The 15,630-nt window shown below is 44.6% G+C and overlaps 1 protein-coding gene and 2 non-coding genes across 3 annotated transcripts in view; 2 read left to right on the forward strand and 1 right to left on the reverse strand.

The window, feature by feature from the left end:
* Positions 1-15,630, forward strand: part of Dnaaf6 (Dynein axonemal assembly factor 6) — a 30,123-nt gene that overhangs the window by 10,386 nt on the left and 4,107 nt on the right. The gene's annotated exons all lie outside the window — the stretch shown is intronic.
* TRNAT-UGU (transfer RNA threonine (anticodon UGU)) lies at positions 521-593 on the forward strand. Its single transcript has one exon. It is a non-coding gene; the product is annotated as a tRNA-Thr (tRNA).
* On the reverse strand, positions 10,878-10,950 carry TRNAT-UGU (transfer RNA threonine (anticodon UGU)). The gene has a single exon. It is a non-coding gene; the product is annotated as a tRNA-Thr (tRNA).

Raw genomic sequence — 15,630 nt, forward strand, 5'->3', positions numbered from 1 at the left:
CTCGGCGGAAAACCCGCGCGACGTTATTATAAAAGCAACAGTTCTGTTGACGTTATATTTTTAAATGAGCCATTTACTCCAGCGGCTCGTTGCGATCCGCCTTCGCTTGTCCTCCTTCTCATTCTGTCCTTCTCCTACTCTCCTGAATCTTTCAAAGTACGCTCTGCAACATTTTCCGATGCGGACGTCTTATTTTAACATTACCTATTTCATTCTGATACTAATAGTACCGCGGTTATTCGTTTATTAATGAGGTCAAGAAGAAGAAAGGAGAAATTCGAAATTAATAAATAAATTAAACAGAGCTAGCAGTCATATTTATATAATCGATAATATAATAAAGGACACGTCTGTATCTTAATTATTTTTGGTCGAGAATTTTTCATATTTCTTTAAATCAAAAATTTATTCGCCGTAAACGAAGTTATATTGTTATTAAAAATAATATCTTTGTTTAATGCATTAAATATGATTAATCTGGTGTCCAGGTTCAGTGTATCGGAAGAACTTTCAGTCGTAAGCCTCCATAGCTCAGGGGTTAGAGCACTGGTCTTGTAAACCAGGGGTCGAGAGTTCAAATCTCTCTGGGGGCAATTTTTTTTTTCATTTTTGTGAAAATTTACTTCCAAACGGTATTTAAGACTACATCATGCGGCATATTCCGCGCATAATTTTATTAATATATTGCGCAATATACTTTATCCTATCTTTATATCCCACCAGCGTAGCCTATCATATCTATATGTAACGCGATATCTTTGTAATCTCATATCGCATGTCTAAAGTGAAGATACAAGAGAAAAGGTTATGCGACTATGTATATAGCTATATATACGTGTTTAAAATTATCGAAAATGATAATTCGTTTTGGAAAATTAATATAATAACAGTTTCAACAAAGCGCTTGCCCCAGTTCTCCACAAGGAGATAAATGCGCAGCGTCCGTTCTTGCAAAATTAAATTATCCTTCCTCGCAATCAATCGAATTATTTTCCCTCGGTATTAAAACGACCGGTTTGGATTTCCGAGATTTCCATCTCGGCCGAAACGCATTTTTGACTTCGCGATCGACATGTTTTCCGCGGGACTTAATTAAAGAGCGGCAGCTCGCGTTTCTAATCCCTTAGTCACAGCTCATAAAACCGGGTTTCTCCATCGACCTAAGGAATTGCCACGTGGCGTCGACGCGTCAACGTTTATTAAGAAACTTCGCCTCTATTCCCCTTCCTTGAATTATAGCGTTATTATATTCGCGCAATAGTGTTTTACGTGTACGTACACATGCACGTGGGCAGGCAGAGCGTATCGGAGGACGCGGTTTCTCTCGGCTATTGATTTTCCGCGCGCGACTCCTCCCGTGGCCAATCCGGAGCTTATTAATTTTTCACCAAATCGATCACCGATCGTGACCATTTAACGGTGACGATTAATGAGCGCGAGATTAAACTTCGCGGCTGCAAATAGGTGGCGAGAATTGTGACTCATCGATCGATCTTGAGCGAGTTCCAGCGGAATATTCGCTCGATATTTGCCAATTTATTACTTTATAATACGAGATACAATGCGATTTAATAGCGAAGGGAACTCACGGACGGCAACGTTAATTCAATTACTCAATTTACGAGGAACGGCCTAATCCGAAGGAAGACGCGCGCGTCCTTTTGATGCGCGTCCTATATATAACGGGAATTATTGTTAGCCGGCCCTACGGGGTACACGATGGGTATTAAACTTTCCGGAACTTTCGCAATTTAGCATTGAGCCATTGTGGCCATCGAGAGCGCCTTGGAGTGTCTCGCAATCGAGACGTCTCAGTAATATAACGCGCGATGTTGTGCCGGAAGCCGAAATTTCGAATTTACGTCGGATTGCCGCGACAGATCCACGAGTCCCCCTTCGCGCGCTCGAGCAACCGCTTCCCCCCTCTGCCCGTCCTCCCCGTGTTAATAACTCGAAAGCCGGGACGTCGTTTCTCGCAACTTCATCGTCGCGAAATTTCGCAGAGGGGTCCGAGGAAAGACGTTTTCTTCGGCGCGAGACAGACTCTACAGCGTTATTGTCTTTTAGGGTGGCTCTCGTTAGACTTTGTGATTCGATTAATCGCCGATTAAACGGTGAATTGCCAAGAGCGATTTCTATGCAATCTATCGCTCAACAACAACCGAAGGATTAATAATTCCGTATACGTCAGGCGGAAGAAATACAGCAGTTGCTTGACTCTAATAGCAATTTTGAATATACAAGTTGTAAAGGAAGAACAGGAGAAGTTGTTACTTGTTTTAATAACAAACTGTGTTTCATTATCCGTGCCGGCAACTCCGCCGACTTCAAGTTAATCGTCGATTAGCTTAATCAGAGTTCGACGAAAGTGATTCTCAACATACAGTGTAATTAAATTACTTAGTATTTTGCAACTGCGCAGTCGGCGGGGCAGGAAAGTAGCAACATACTTTTCCTCGATGGAAGGTTTGGAAAACGCATCCAGCATCTAATAAGAAAACTTATTCTTTGAATAATTATACTAAAAATATTAAAAATATAGCTTCTCCCGTGGGGCAGTGCATATATTTTGAAATTTATCGAGTGTCTGGATAATAAATAAATAATAAATCGATAATGCGTTTACACAGGAAAAAATAATGTGGGCGGGTCAACGGAACTAGTCGATTGAAGCACAATCGATTGGAATCTCGACTCAGTAACAGTATTATCGTAACTCACACTTTTTATTATATCATCTTTCTCTGCCAATTAATTTGAATAACTTTTGTTCGAGACATTTTCTCATTTGCCTAATATTTTTTGAGATATTTAAGGAAAGTCGGTTAACTTTTTCAATATTTAGCTTACGATATCTCGGTAATTTGTCGGTGTATTTGTCGGGAGAAAAAATGGTATGAGACTTTTTTACTCTATTTGGTCTCAAGAATACGCTATTGTGACAACGATCTAATTTTTATTAACATGGTCATTTTGAGATTCCCAAAGGTTATCAAATTAACAACAGTTATAAAGTTATAAACAACAGTATAAACAACAGTAGATAAAGTTAGGGCATTGATCTATCGATTTTGGATTTACTATTAATCTATCGGTTTTGGATTTAACTATTAATCCATCGATTTTGGACCTGAATTTAGGAAATAAAGTTGGGGCACTATTGTAAAAAACAACAACACATTCTTAGACCAGAGTAAAAAAGTTTAGTGTCATTTTTTCTTCCGACAAATAGTTACCAAGATATCATAAGCCAACTGTTGAAAACGTTAATTTTTCTTTAGATATTTCAAAAAAATATTAGGCAAATAAAAAGATGTTTCGGACAGAGTTGTTCAAATTAATTAGTAAACGATGATATAATTAAAAAATGATATAATTAAAAAATTCCATTGAAAGAATTCAAACCCGTGATCTTTCCGTAATTTTGAAAACACTGTTCAAGATTATACCAATATTGTTATAAAACCTCACAACTTCTGTATTTAACAATTTTTTCTATCTTGCATATTTTCAAAGCTATTCACGCGGCCTGTCCTAAACGCCTCCGTATAATAGTTATTTTAATAATAACGTGTGTTAGTTACCATGATATTACAAAATCAAGAAGATTCGTTCCTCTCAGTTATGCTGATGAATTATTTTTATCTACGTTTAATCAAGAGTCTCGATTCACTCATTCAGACACATCACGTGTTAAGGCTTATCAGCGTACAAATCCCGCATCTTCTACACCTCGCGATAAGAAGGTAAAATCGTGATGATAAAATATGGAATCGCAACAACGTGTGTTATACGCAGTAACTCGGAATTTCGTTGTCTGACTGGCCTCTCACCGTGTCGGACTTCACGGCCGGGGAAACAGCGACTAACAAGAGCGCGAAACATAAAGTGCACCGTCGTGCAAAGCGAAACTCCAGCGCACGCCTCACATCTTCCTGATATATTCCCAAGATGCGTCAGGACTGGCGTATGCATCCCGGCCAATTATTTTTCCATTTCGCGCGGCCAGTGAATAGCGGTAGCGAGCCTTGTCTGTTCTCTCTCTCTCTCTCTCTCTCTCTCTCTCCCCCTCCCCCTTTTTTCTTTCCCTCCTACGCGCTCACGCCACATTGCGGGCTTTCGTCCGGGGATATCATTCAAGAAATGGGAAAGCCATAATGGCCCTCCTCACTCCGAAACGCCGTCCCGGAAAATTTCAACGAGCGTGTGCACGTAGCTCGCGCTTGCAATAGCTATCGCACGCCGCTGCCGTATAGAAGCTCGCACGACCGCGGCAGCGAAATTGAAAAGCCCATAAGCCTGCCAAGTGTACCGGGTGAGCCGGCCTGATACGAATATCCGCGGATACATCGAGCGCGGATATCGACGGCGGAATTTATTCGCCGTAAGACGAGACGGAAACGGGCGTCGTTACGTTCTGTTCTTGCGCGACGATATATGCGCGTTTCGTCATCGCGGCCACGGTGGGCGGGCAGGTAGATAAATAGATAGATAGATGGATAGATCAATAGAGAGAGAAATAAGTGGATAGAATAGGTTGGTCGAGCGGTAAAACGTTGAACGCGGCCGCAAGCTGGACTCTCACGATCCCCGGGACTTTCGACACGATATTATGCGTTGGATCTCTCGCGCATTTTCGCGGCCGACTTTTTTTGCAACCCCTCGGCGCGCCGTCTTGGCGATGCATCTCGCGGGATTTTCCCCTTTTGGTCGGGCGCGAGCGAGCGACGGAGCGACGAGCGCTGCGAGGCGCGAGAGGAGACGGAGAGAAAGAGAGTGCCTGGAAATAATTTATCAGACGGTGTACCGTGGGCGAGAGTAGCGGTGAGAATAAAGAGCGCGCGCGCGTTTCTTTTTTGCCAGGCGGACGTCACGATTCGATGAAACTGCGGGGGCGGCGTGACCGGGTCAAGTGCTAAATGTAGCTGAAAAGCTCGGCGGAAATGTCAAGTTCGCGTTTTTCCGGGAGTTAAATGTCCATTTTTATAAAGGCATTACACAGATCCGCGATTACATATTTGCACTCGAAGGATCGGAGGGCGGAAGAAAGGGAGAGAGGGGGGAAAGGGAGAGAGGGGGGAAAGAGAGAGAGAGAGAGAGAGAGAGAGAGAGAGAGAGAGAGAGAGAGAGAGAGAGATAGCGAGAGAAGTGCTCTTTAACATACATGGATTATTTGCAGCAGTTCGGTCTTATTTGGCGAAACGAGCGCGCGTATTTCTGCACTTTCGCGTGAAATATTCGGACCCGTAATACTACTTTTTTGCGGACTACCAAAGTACCTCCCGGACATCATTTACGCTTTTTATACCTTTCAGAAAACTGTTCTTCGCCGGGGAGAAGTGGAAAGCGTTGAAGCGTCCCGGTGTCTCGAGTCTCTCGAAGGTGCCGCGGAGAAACGCGCGCGCGGACGGATGTATGCGGCGAAAATTGCAATTCAGAAGTACACTCCGCGCAGTTTCCGCGCGGGAACATTATATCGGGTAGTTAAGATAGCGTTTAGAAGAATCCTCGACGTTTAATTAGCGCAAAGGCGAACGACCCGCCCGCGCCGGCGCGATCCGCTTTAATTTCAATATACGAAGTTCCGGAATATCTTAGCGCAAAATGTAAATAAGCAGTTGCAGAATGCAAATCAAGGATAAAGGGAAGATGCGTTAGACAAAACGTCCCCCCCTCCCTCCGCCTCTCTTAGCCCGCGGTCTCGTAATATCAGTCCGCGAACCTTTTCTCCACCAGCCGGGGTAGATTGAATAATCTGAGTAAGCCGTGCGCGCGCACCGTAGGATTTATCGTGGACGAAAATATTAATATTTACTTTTCGAACGAGCAAGGAGAAAGAGAGAGAGAGAGTGAGTATCCGAAATTGCAATTTTAAACATGGCGTCTTTGCGATTAAAATGAAGGGCTGCGCGATATGCATTAATTCTGAAATAAGACGCAACAAGAGTGAGACGAGGCCATGGCAATTACGAAAAGCAGCGCTGCGAGTCGGCGAAAACAGGTTTTTAATGTGAAAAATTAAAACATCCTACGTGCTCTCTTTCTCTCTCTCTCTCTCTCTCTCTCTCTCTCTGCCTCTCTTTCTCTCTCTCTCCTTTGTTGAAATTTAAGTTTGTTCGTGCGTTTCTCGCAATCTAGATCATGCGGATCGTGTCTTTCTTTTCTGTGTTATCTTTTAATCTTCGCTCCTTTGTATCTTCTTGCTCAAAACGTCAACTTTGACCTCGCGGGAAAGAATTCGTGATAAAAGAGGAAAAGGGAGAGAGAGAGAGAGAGAGAGAGAGAGAGAGGGGGGGGAGGGGAGGGGAGGAACAGGCAATTTCTCCAATACGAATCAAGGCCGCGCGTCCCGCAAGATTGATTCGCGTTAATAATCCGCGGCGGCGCTTTCGAAGCGAAGCGTGAAAGTTCGCGCGAGCTGGTGGCGATGAAAACGGACGAATATTTCCGCGCCGTGCGCAATTTTGGCCCGTCTACCTGCGGCCGTTATTCCAGAATCGCGAGATCCGAAACCCTCGGATCGGGATCGAGAGTCCGCGCGTGCGGAACGATTTTCATCCGGGCGGTGCATTAGGATCGAACGAAGGGGCGTTTGTTGATTTTTCTCGTCGAAAACGACGACGATTTGTCCGCAAACATTTGGTTTCCCGAGGCGCACCGGCCCTACATATCCGCCGACTGTCCGCATTTTTCCTTCGTCGTCGTTCTATTCTCGCCGCTACGTCCCTCGGAAACGCTCGTCAAATAATCCCGCCGAATATACGCGCGCGAGCGAGCGCGCAAGTATGTATGTGTGTGCGTGTGTGTATATGTCCGTGTCCGAGTAATGATTAAATACAAGGTAAACGGAAACGACAGAGCGCGCGGAGTTCCGTACATTTTAAACGACTTCTTTCTCCCGCTTCTTTTTACTGCCTGTACGGTAAAATAAAAAAAGGGCGCGCTTTTGGTGGAACGCTACTTTGTATTTAATTCCACTTCAAACTTAATTACGGGCTTTCGAGCCAGAGTCTTTTTATCTTTTATGATAATTCGACGAATTAAATGTCGCGCGAGTGCGCGCGCGCGCGATAATGAGGTATCAAAAAGATGAACGAAATATTCGGTCGGAACTCGATGTATCTTCGACGACTTTAAGAAGGCGAGAACAAGACGAGAAAAATTGCCTTTCATCAAGAAGAGAGAGAGAGAGAGAGAGAGAGAGAGAGAGAGAGAGAGAGAGAGAGAGAGAGAGAGGGGAGGATTTTATTTGGAATTTTCTCAAAGACGAAAGCTCCTCCCTCTCTCTCTCTCTCTCTCTCTCTCTCTCTCTCTCTTTCTCTCTCTCTCTCTCTGTCTGTCTGGGTCTCTCCGATGCGCCGCGCGAATCTCGCGAATTCGCACCTCTTGGAACATCCTGTATTGTCAAAGTACGCGAATACCGAATTGGGCGGCGAAGTTCTCTTCTATGGTTACTTTGACACGAAGTAATGTAATGCGGTTTCACGAGGATGCGTTTGCCTTCTTGGCCCAGTTTGCAGCGGTATATAAAGCCCCCCCTCCCTCTCCCCTCCTCTTTGCTACGTTGTTACTGATACACGGCAGGAAATTGCAGCGAGTTTCGATATATACGCGGTGTCATTTATAACCGGCAAGTATATATATGTACATATATATATATACACACATGTACACACACACACACACATATGTGTATATACACACATATAAGCGTCGAACGGTGCCTTGTTTCTGCGACAGTTAACCCTGTCGCACGCGCGACGCGGTTTAATGACCGGCCTGGCGCACTTCATTTCCGCACTTCAATTTGTGTCAGGATTCGGGGATTGTGCGATGCGAACGATCTCGCGATAAATTATATCCCAAAATCGCGTCACATCGGGCTGAGCGGCGGGTACTTGTTCTCGTTTCTATCAGCATCCGGGGACAAAAAAGAAATCCGCGAGAAGAGTATCTTCCGTGTGAAGTGACAATAATCAAAGACCTGGAGTCGACAAGGTCTTACAATTTCAAACGGTTGGATGATTTTGCACATAGTCGTCTCATCATCTTCGTGTAATTTCCCTCTCTATCAGATCAAAATGCTTTACAAAAGAAGTCAGTTTGAGGAGCCAGCTTAGCCCGGGGCTCCATAATCTCGTTTTAAGACGTAGACAGTAAGCAAATGGACCAACCACAGTCGGTATTCTTCTTACGGTCCATAAACAGATGATTATGATTGGTCAATTTGTTATTGCTTAAGTCTTAAAGTAAGCTTGTGGACCCGAAATTAATCGAGCGGTCTGGCCGTCATGACACCTTCGCCGAGAACCGTCTCGTGGTACGCCGGCCGACCTTGACGTCCTTGGGCCTGAGGGGAAAGAGTTCAGCTAGCGACCTTGTTTGCGCTCATTGTGGGCAGTCGTGTGTGTATATTGTTAGGTAGTCAACGTGTAACTTAAAATTAACCCTTTGCACTCGGGTGTCCTCTCTGAGGGGACATCGTAAGTCTAGCAAATCATTCGGATATTTCCTTTCAAGGGATTCACAATGGTGTATCAACACTTCTCTAATGTCAATACTTGAAGAAAGCGATACTTGGTTTCAAAGCTACACTATTTAATATCAATTCTTGTTTACACATTTTCCTAAAAAAGCGCCACTGAGTTGCTGATAGTTAACCCGCAAGGCTCTGAGTGCAAAGGTTCCTGGGTTGAGGTCAACGGAAAATTTGGCCTCAACTCGCAGGTGTGACACCCCGAGTCCTCTTCTGCTCCAAAGTCCCGGAAGTGGTGAGCGCTCAGTGGACCGTCACCAGCTGCTTGTACACATGGGGAGTGACCCTCCACTGCACGTTGTCGCATGCGAGAGGGGCGAATGTCACCTCGTCTTTGAAATTGTGTAAAATGTATAGGATACGACCTGTTTAACTAGCATCCTTTAATATACAGGGTGAGTATTTTTAATCTTAACAGGCAAATATTTCGAAAATATGCAATTTTACAAAAAAACTTTTTAAATAAAAGTTGTATGATGTTGAGGGGGACGTACATTAGTGAACCTTGGTTTGACCTTGGGACATCTATTTAAGTTCAGAGGATGGTCAATCTAATTTTCTCAAATGGAATCCTCTATTTTTCATATCATATTCTTATAGTTGACTTCAAGACCTTTCCAAAACGCTATGATAAAGTTTTTTTTTATCGAGTACTTTCCGAGTTATGAGACTCAAATGTTAACAGGTGAAGATTAAGTCAATCCATTATCTTAAAACGATTATGTTTGAGACAAAGAAAGAATGATAACCTTGGTTGACTTCGACATACTGTCTTCAAGCTCAGGTCGACGTCACCTTGAATTTTTTAAATATACTTTTTATTTTAATTCTACTTTTAGCGCTACCTAGGAACAACGGCGTGGACGTAGCAATTTTCTGTTCCTTTTGGGATGCTTGATTTCCGTGAGTCCTCTTGCCTCTCACGATTTACGTGAATTTATAACATGACGTACAATAGGTCTACCATTGTACGTCTATGTGGCAGCGTCTTGAAACTCTAACTCATTTCTAGTCTCATAACTCGGAAAGTACTAAATAAAAGCATACTTTATCATAACGTTTTGGAAAGGTCTTGAAGTCGACTATAATATATGAAAAATAGGGAGTTCCATTTGAGAAAATTAAGTTGACCATCCTCTGACCTTAAGTAGATGTCCCAAGGTCAAGCCAAGGTTCACTATTGTACGTCCCCCTCAACATCATACAACTTTTATTTAAAAAGTTTTTTGTAAAATTGCATATTTTCGAAATATTTACCTGTTAAGATTAAAAATACTTACTGTAGCTTCAAAGCTAGCGTAAACTAAAGGAGCTGACGACATTTAAATCTTCTTGACGAGATCGCGCGCGGGTATCTCCAGCGTTTTAGAAAATTACTCGCGAAACCGACTCGCGAACGCACCGAGAACGGAAAGTAAACAACATCGCCGCGCAAAAATCGCCGTACCTTTCGCATTGGCCGCGCAAAACACATCCTTTGTTATTACAGAGTGTTCGATTTTCCGATATTTTCGGGAATAAGCGTCGCGAGGTAAAGAGCGAAGAGGAAGGGACAAGGAGGGAGGCGGCTGAGCGCGGTGGCTTCGTCGTCGCTGATTAAATGTACTGTTTGGTAGAGCTTCCCCGTTTTAAAGGATTACACGTTAGTTGGGAATGATGATTTATCGTATATTATCTACGCCATAAATTTTCGTCCCGGTGATCCGGGTGTTCCCGAGAGTGATCTGGATCGTTGCGCCCGTTTCCGGCACACACACACTTCGCCGCTCCATTGCCATCCCCAACCTCCCCCCCACCGCCCACACACACACACACACACACACACAGCGAGGGAACGGGCGTAGCCGTAATTCGCGCGGCCGATCATTTACATGCGGCGCGCGATCTTCCGAGGTAAATTTCTATAAAGTTTGACGAATTGCGATCGCACGTGCGATGCAACATCGTTACGTCCGTGCGGGATTGTGCGAAAATAACGCGCACCGGCCGATGTACCGTCGCTCGTTCCCTCGCCCTCTGTTTCGCCCCCGAGAAAAAGGAGAGAGCGTTCATTCGCTCGGTTAACACGCGATGAAATAGAAACTGAGCTCATGACAGCGGAGAGAGGTCGGTAAATTACTAGCACTCCGCCGGATGGTTTTCCCCGAGACTCTCCCCCTCCCTCTCTTTTCCTTTCTTCTCTCTCTCTCTCTCTCTCTCTCTTTCTTGACTTCCTCGGCGGAATTTCGTCAATAACGCGAACGCTCTCCAAGGATTAAATATAACTCGCGGAATTAACGTCGGCGGTATTGCAAGGGCGCGAAAAACTGCGGCGACCGGGGCTTGAAAAACTTTCTCGCGCCGCCCCCAGAGAGATTTGAACTCCCGACCTCTGGTTTACAAGACCAATGTTCCAACCCCTGAGCCACGGGGGCGTGCAGCGCCGTTTTTTCCCCTTGGAGGGACTGCACTTGTATACAGGGTGTCCACGAAGTCGAGCTTATTTCGAGTCGATCTTATTCTCGTTATTACGAATGGATGGACATCTAACGTTTGGTTTCAACGATTCGCCGTCTTAATAAAACGCAAGTTTTCCAGCGCGAATCCCAGCGCTACCCAGTCGCACCGTGGCTCAGCTATTATTTTATCATCTCTGGTATTATTGTGTGCTATTATTTTTATCATTATTGTTAGCTGTTATTAACTGTCGTCACTTGTTACCGTTAACCGCGCGGGATAGCAGAGTGCCGTGTATGAGAATGAAAAAAACATTGTTTGCGAAATAGAAGGTCCACTTTCGCATCGCGGTAAAGACATTTTTCTCAATAACGAAAACACCCTCTCTCTCTCCTCTGCAGCCTATTTATCTCTAAACCTCCCGATTAAATGGCGCGTGAAACTCACGAAGGAAGGCATTCCTGAGGCACCGTTGGGTCTCAATGGGCCATTGTGAAGTGCCCCTCGCTTTTAGAAACAAGCACGCCAGGGCGCACGGGGTTGTTCCCTCTTCCTCTCTCTCTCTTTCTTCCTTTTTTTTCTAAGGGAAGAATAACAACTACATGCGCGAGCGCGCGACCGGAAGGGGGGGAGGGACCGTCGGTTAACTTTTATCTTTCGACGTAGAGTTACAATGAGCTTCCTCTTTAGCTTTATTCGCGGTTCCTTCTCTTTCCTTCCTTTTGTGCCCGTCCTTTATACGTCACTCCCTTCGCAATCCGATACTCGAAGAATGACGCCATCTTCTCCCGGAGACTTTCCTCGACGACGCGGAAACCTGACAGCGTCGGTCGCTGAGTATCGATTAACCGCCGCAATCGATCGGGTTTTGAACTTTCACGGGTTCTCCACGGTTTTCCACGGCAATTGCCGAAACAGTATCTACTGGTGGAATTCCGTCCCGCGAGCCGCGTATCATTAATAATTATTCATAAAACTAATTAATTGGTTCTGAACTCGAGCCGTTCGCGTTAACGATTTGCTGCGACCGAGGCGTTCGACGGCGACCGGAGAGAGATCGAACTTTAATCTGCTCGAGCCAGATTGTCACCCCGGTGGCAGCAGTTCAAATATTTTCCAACCCCCCCCCCTTACGATCCGCACATACGCAATTTCTCAGCGAATTCATCACCTCGAGGATTCGCGGACGTGGCCAGTCGACGAATCGGGTTTCCGGCTCGATCGAAGAACCCGCGAACAAGAAGTAACCTCCGACAGATCCGAGACACCCTGTACGCCGATATGAACTTTTCCCTCGTTCCGTGGCAAGTTCTTCGCCCGCGAAGTTTACCGAGCTTCCCAGAAACGCTCGGTATATTCCGCGTTTTCTTCTCCTTCTTGTTTCCTTTATCCCCCTCCCCCTCCTCTCGTTCTCTCTTCACCCTTCGTCGCCGCTGTGTTGAATCCACCCCGCAAACGCGCGTCATGCAGAAACGCTAAACGTGCCGCTTCCAACCGCCTATGCCGGGCAGGCGGTGCCAGCCTTAAAAGTTAATTGCAACGGCGGTCAGGCAAAGCAGCGGCAGATGTCTCGGATGTGAATTTTCCTCGGCGAGGTCGGTCGCCGGGTCGCTCTGTCGCTCGGTCGGTCGGTCGAGAGCAGGGGGCGAGCGGGCGGGGAGGGAGGGAGGGAGGGTCGCGGAACTCGTGCAGTTTCAGCAGGAATGATGGGAGTTAGGTGAAGTCCTGATGCCCGGCGGATCCTGCCCCGGCTAGCGGCGCGACGCGGCCATGGAAGGAAGCAGAAGGCACACGGGGATGTCCCGTTCGAACGAAAGCCTGCTGGCTGATAATCGGCTCGGTAAATGCTGTCATGAATAATAAACGCGGACGAACGAGGCTGGATTTGGTGACGTATGAAAACGTGAAGACGCGTACGCGAAAGCTCCCTTGCTCCGTGAATGCACGAAGCCTCGCGCGTCTCCCGAATCCTGCGCACGTCGCGGAAGGGACTGATTCGACGGGATTCGTCGGGATTCTACGTTGACCTTGAAAATTTTGTTACACGAGTTATAGGATTGACACAGAGCTCGGTTAACCCTTTAACGCCTTCTGGTGACTATAGTTACCAGAAACGCATTTAAGAATCCATAACTTAGTGAAAAAAGGAGATATTTTCGTTTTCTTTGCATCTGCACTGTAAAGGTGAATTCTTCTTCTAAAAAATGGTATATAGATTGTACGTAGATTCGGTTTAGTCTGTTTTTAGCTCAGTTTTAATGATAACATGTTTTGTCAAATTCCAAGTAGGCATGGTTAGCATTGTTACTGACATCCAGAAGTGCACTATAAATAAATAGATTGGTATCTGTTATAATTTTACACATTTGGAAGCTTTCTCAGATGCAAAATGTGAAATTAAAAGAATACAGAAATTCAAAATGGCGAATCCAATATGGCGGACACGAAAATCAAGAAATCAATCTATTTTCGTGAAACCAGGTGACCTACAGTTTTTTATGCGGCAAAAATGAAGGGACGATTGACTATCTAAATGGTGATCTATAAGATATTCTTCTGAAATAGTAAACTTGACGCTCTAAATGACAAATTTCACTCACAAATATAGTAAAGTTTCAGCTCAAAAATGTCAAGCTGACTATCAGAGTTATGTCGTATAAATTGCCCTTCATTTTCCTCCGTTTCTAAGTTGCTCATTTTGTATATGCTTTTAGGATTCAAGTCATATTTACCAATAAACAAAGAACGAACGATAAGAAAAACCAAAATAAAATTCTGATATTTTTTTGGGTTATCACTACTTATAATCTCAATTCAAAAAAACTCAAATTTTATTCTTAAAACACTTATAAAAAAGTCGGGCGTTAAAGGGTTAAAGAATAACTCGTCGAGTGCAGGTAGAATGCAGGTGGAGACAATGGAGAAAAACTTCTGAAGTGAGTCCTTTCTTAAGGACATCTAAAAATGGCACCGAGTGACCACCAAGGCGGAATAATGTGGCCTACATAGTGTCCCCCAAGTTCGAGGGGATCCACGGGGTTAACGTGGAGCTGGAATGTTAACTCGGCAAGTCTCCTAGTGTTATGCAAATTTTGATTGCACAAAGTGCGATCGAATTAAATCGACGGAAAAGCGAGTCGTCTGGACAATCTGGTGTCGCAACTTCGATGATGAAATTCGGTCAACGGTAGATCGTAACAGAACAAGTATTGTTGCTGGAATGTAACAATCGTATACGCGAAATGTCCAACCGCGCTAAGAACTTGATCTACGTGATAATACAATTTTAGCTCTAGTAAGAAAATTGATTAAACCGGACGATAAGTGCGATCAGTAAGGTGCGAACTTTACGATCTGCTCGTTGAGCTGAACTTTGAGTTTCTTCCACAGCAACGAGAGACTGAGAGAGCATGAGAATCTCGCAGGCAGATTTAGGGCGGTAAACTCGCCGTGCAAACTTCTGTCATTGAGTTCGTTCAACTCGAGGTCATCCGAGTTGTTTCGCTCGATTTTCTTCTTTTTAATGTACACACGCTCGTAATCTCCTATCGTTCAATTCACGATCGAGACAATAGATCTGTGCCACTCGGTGGAGCTCGGGGGAGACAACTCGAGGTATACAGGGTGTCCCGAAACAATTGCGAATATCGCAATACGGTATGAGACTTTTTTATTCGCCTTAATCCGTTCTACACTTTCACGAATTCTGGGACACCCTGTATATGTATCCAGAGCGTTCGGTAACTCATGTAACCATAGCTAATGGAAATAGAACTAATTAAGAGAAACATAAAAGTCCCATATCGTTTTGCGATATTCGCAATAATTATCGAGTTATTAATTACAGAAATCTGACGAGAGTGAGCGCGCCGAGTGGCTGCAATGCGCTTCTCCAATCATTCATATCATCTCGCGTTCATTCGTCAGATTTCTATGATTAATAACTCGATAATTGCGAATACTGCAAAGTGATACGGAACTTCATCATTCGCCTTAATCCGTTCTACGCCTCCACGAACTTTAGTACTATTCTGTTCTGCTACACCCTGTATATATATATAGAGCGTTCGGTAACTTATGTAACCGCAACTAATGGAGATAGAACTGATTAAGACAAACATAAAAGTCCGATATCGTTTTGCGATATTCGCAGTAATTATCGAGTTATTAATTAGAGAATGATGAGTGGCGCGAGTCGAGATGAATGATTGGAGGAGCATTACAGCCATTCGGGGCCTAGTTGATCCTGAGCAACTGAGTTACCGGTGCACGAGGAGATGAAGGAGCGGCAAAATAAGACCAATGCATAATCAAACAGCGGCGCATTATCCTGCCCTTCGCCGCGCGCGCCAGCAACAGTTGCTGGATCGACTGGGCTGCACTCTTGCCCGAGTGGCTGGAACGCTTCTCCAATCATCCATCTCGGCTCACTCCTCCGATTTCTATAATTAATAACTAATAATATAAAAATAATAAAATAATAAATCAATAACTCAATAATTATTGCGAAATATTTTCGCAAAACGACGTAGGACCTTCATTTGTTTGTCTTAATCATCAGTTTTATATTTCCATCGGCTACGGCTGCATGACTTATCAAACACCCTGTATATCAGATAACACGAGGCAATTAAATGAGATCTCCTTACGACCGTAAA

Source organism: Harpegnathos saltator, unplaced genomic scaffold (genome assembly GCF_003227715.2).
Source record: "Harpegnathos saltator strain DR-91 unplaced genomic scaffold, Hsal_v8.6 scaffold47, whole genome shotgun sequence".
NCBI lineage: Eukaryota > Metazoa > Arthropoda > Insecta > Hymenoptera > Formicidae > Harpegnathos > Harpegnathos saltator.